Consider the following 4,364-nt stretch of genomic DNA (forward strand, 5'->3'; position numbering starts at 1 on the left):
CAAGACAAGAGGCGTGATATTTTTTAGTGCCTCTCGCTAAAGGGGCGGGGGCAACTTCTGATTGATAGAGCCTCCATATTCAGGGATAAACGCTAACAAGAAGGACTTGGCAGATAATAAGGTCTATACTACACTAGTCGTAAGCAGAGACTAGTGCCTCTTCTTCCCTGCAAAAACAGGCTACAAAGTGTGGAAAGCCTGGGTTGAGAGGTCCAACTAAATGATAGGCGCTGAACAGTCACCTTGACAACAATTGACTCCCACCCCCGCCTGATTACACTGGAGGCCCTGACTCTCAGAGCCTTTCCCAAAGCCTTGCACTGAGTGGGGATAGAGTGGGGATTTCCCAGCTCTTTGAGCCTCTTACTCCCCAGGCAGAAGCAGTTGCAGCCTTATAGCTGGATCACCAGGCTGCTAATTCAGAAAGGGGGGACTAGGAGAGAGAATCCAGGAAAGCAAACTCTCTCATCGTTGGACCCTGCAAACGCCAACAAGCCTTTACTTCCAGCAAGACTAAAGCCAATTATATGACATTGCCATAGAATTGCATCAATTGCAAATCCCTACCTAAGAGTGACACAGGGGCAGAGCCTGGGGTACAGAGTCACCGACTAGGAAGAGGGAGAGAAAAGAAAAAGGAAGAAGTTAACCTCTCAAAATCAAGAAAAACCCACAGACTTTACAACTTGATCCATTAATTTTTTTGTTGTTGTTGTTGTTGTTTGTTTCTTCTATCTTTTTGCCTTTATTTCCTCCACCTCGGTCCTTCTATTCTCTGCCCATCTTATGCTTCCCCTTTCTTGAACTACACTACCCATGAGTGTTGCATTTTATTTTTCTTCTTCATCCTCACCCTCCTTTAAGGTTATACTCCAAAACACTTAACTCTCACTCTCTCCTCTTTTGTTTTTTTTTTTTTGTCTTGCTTTATTTTGTTTTTTTCTCCTCCTATTTTATTTCTTCCTTCGTTTTTCTCTTTTTCTTATTTTTTCCTTTCTATTCGTTTTTTCTTTTCTCATTTTACTTTCCTCCCATATAATCCTCAATCACGAACAAATTAGTTAATTTGGGACTCAAGGCTTTTTTTTGGCTTTATTTCTCTTTTTTGCTTTTGTTTTTATTTTTTTTCTCTTCTTTGTTTATTTTTGTGGCATTTTGGGTCCTCCCAACCCAAGGTCTCCATTGTATTTAGTCTTCGCTCCACTTAATACAACAGATTTTTACTTATTATTTTTATTTTTTCTTCTTTATTATTCTTTTTTGGTCCTTTTTTCTGATTCCCTCTTATCCCTCTCATTATATCTCTTAGTTGACCATCACATAAAAGCAAATCATCTTATGCTTGTCTAAGATTTTCTTCTTTTTTTTTTTTTTTTTTTTTTTTTTTTTTTGCATTTAGTAGGTCCCTACTCCCTTTTTTTTGCCCCTTGAACTCTTCACCCCAAATCAGGCCCTCCATTATAGGCATGATATTTCCCTGAGGAGGGGAGAGGAGGGAAAGAGAAGAGAGAAAAAAAGGGGGAAATACTAAATTATTACTGTTTTTTTTGTGTGGGGTGTTTTACCCTTTTTTTTTTTCTTTTTACTCTTTATTAACTCTAATTAGTGCTATCAATAAGACCACCCTCAGATGCTGATAAGAAAGAGGAAATCGAATATTATGGATACAAAAGAAAGAGAGGTAACACAAATAGATGTGGAAAAATCTATGGAGAAAAGACTTAACATATTGGAAGCCTTGGAGCTAAATGACAGAGAATTTAAAATAGAAATCTTAAAAATACTCAGAGATATACAAGAAAACACAGAAAGGCAATATAGGGAGATCAGAAAACAACTCAATGAACACAAAGAATATATTACCAAGGAAATTGAAACTATAAAAACAAATCAAACAGAAATGAAAAACTCAATTCACGAGCTGAAAAACGAGGTAACAAGCTTAGCTAACAGAACAGCCCAGATTGAAGATAGGATTAGTGAAATAGAAGACAAACAACATGAGGCACAACAGAGAGAAGAAGAAAGAGACTCAAAAATAATAAAAAACCAGAAAGACCTACAGGAATTGTCTGACTCCATCAGAAAGAATAACATAAGAATAATAGGTATATCAGAGGGAGAAGAGAAAGAAAATGGAATGGAGAATATACTCAAACAAATAATAGACGAGAACTTCCCAAGCCTGTGGAAGGAACTAAAGCCTCAAATTCAAGAAGCAAACAGAACACCAAGTTTTCTTAACCCCAACAAACCCACTCCAAGGCACATCATAATAAAGATGACACAAACCAATGACAAAGAAAAAATTCTCAAGGCAGCCAGGGAAAAGAAGAGTACAACATATAAAGGAAGGCCTATTAGATTATCATCAGATTTCTCAGCAGAAACTCTACAAGCTAGAAGAGAGTGGACCCCAATATTTAAAGCCCTGAAAGAGAGGAACTTTCAGCCAAGAATACTATACCCATCAAAGCTATCCTTCAAGTATGAAGGAGATATAAAAACATTCACAAATACAGAAAAGATGAGAGAATTTATCAACAGAAAGCCCCCACTCCAGGAAATACTAAGGGGGGTTTTCCAACCAGATTCAAAGAACAAAAGAAAACAACACCACAAGTAACAGCTCCACCAAGAACACAATAAAACCAAACTTAAACTGTGACAACAAAGGAAAAAAAGGGGGGAGAGGATGGAGATTAACAGTAGCAAAGGATGATGAAGTGCAGAAATACTTATAAGATAGGGTACTACAATGAATATGGTAGGTACCCTTTTCATTACTTAATGGTAACCACCCTTAAAAAAACCACCATAAAAACACTTGACTTAAAAAAGGTAGCAACAGAGGAAAGAAGTATGGAACACAAACAAACAAAAACAAATGATAGAAAAACAAAAGAGAGGAATCAAACTAGATACAAAACTAACAGAAAGCAATTTATAAAATGGCAGTAGGGAACCCACAAGTGTCAATAATTACACTAAATGTAAATGGATTAAACTTACCAATAAAAAGACACAGAGTAGCAGAATGGATTAAAAAAGAAAATCCAACTATATGCTGCCTACAAGAAACACATCTAAGCAACAAGGATAAAAACAAATTCAAAGTGAAAGGTTGGAAAACAATACTCCAAGCAAACAACACCCAAAAAAAAGCAGGTGTAGCAATACTCATATCTAATAATGCTGACTACAAGACAGAAAAAGTACTCAGAGACAAAAATGGTCATTTCCTAATGATTAAAGGGAAGTTGAATCAAGAAGACATAACAATCCTTAATATATATGCACCAAACCAAGGAGCACCAAAATATATAAGACAGCTACTTATTGACCTTAAAACAAAAACTAACAAAAATACAATCATACTTGGAGACCTCAATACACCGCTGACGGCTCTAGATCGGTCATCCAAACAGAGAATCAATAAAGATATAGTGGCCTTAAACGAAATACTAGAACACCTGGATATGATAGACATCTACAGGACACTTCATCCCAAAGCGACAGAGTATACATTTTTCTCTAGTGTACATGGAACATTCTCAAGAATTGACCATATGTTGGGCCACAAAGACAATATCAGCAAATTTAGAAAAATTGAAATTGTACCAAGCATATTTTCTGATCATAAAGCCTTGAAACTAGAATTCAAATGCAAAAAAGAGGGGGAAAAACCCACAAAAATGTGGAAACTAAACAACATACTTCTAAAAAATGAATGGGTCAAAGAAGAAATAAGTGTAGAGATCAAAAGATATATACAGACAAATGAAAATGAAAATACGACATATCAGAATCTCTGGGATGCAGCAAAAGCAGTAATAAGAGGAAAGTTCATATCACTTTAGGCCTATATGAACAAACAAGAGAAAGCCGAAGTAAACCACTTAACTTCACACCTTAAGGAACTAGAAAAAGAAGAACAAAGACAACCCAAAACCAGCCGAAGAAAGGAGATAATAAAAATCAGAGCAGAAATAAATGAAATAGAGAACAGAAAAACTATAGAAAAAATCAATAAAACAAGGAGCTGGTTCTTTGAAAAGATCAACAAAATTGACAAACCCTTGGCAAGACTCACCAAGGAAAAAAGACACAGGACTCAAATAAATAAAATCCAAAATGAAAGAGGAGAGATCACCACAGACATCATAGATATACAAAGAATTATTGTAGAATACTATGAAAAATTATATGCCACCAAATACAACAATCTAGAAGAAATGGATAAATTCCTAGAACAATACAACCTTCCTAGACTGAGTCATGAAGAAGCAGAAAGCCTAAACAGACCAATCAGCAGGGAGGAAATAGAAAAAACTATTAAAAATCTCCCCAAAAATAAAAGTCCA

The sequence above is a fragment of the Saccopteryx bilineata genome, chromosome 3 (genome assembly GCF_036850765.1).
Source record: "Saccopteryx bilineata isolate mSacBil1 chromosome 3, mSacBil1_pri_phased_curated, whole genome shotgun sequence".
Classification (NCBI taxonomy): Eukaryota; Metazoa; Chordata; class Mammalia; order Chiroptera; family Emballonuridae; genus Saccopteryx; species Saccopteryx bilineata.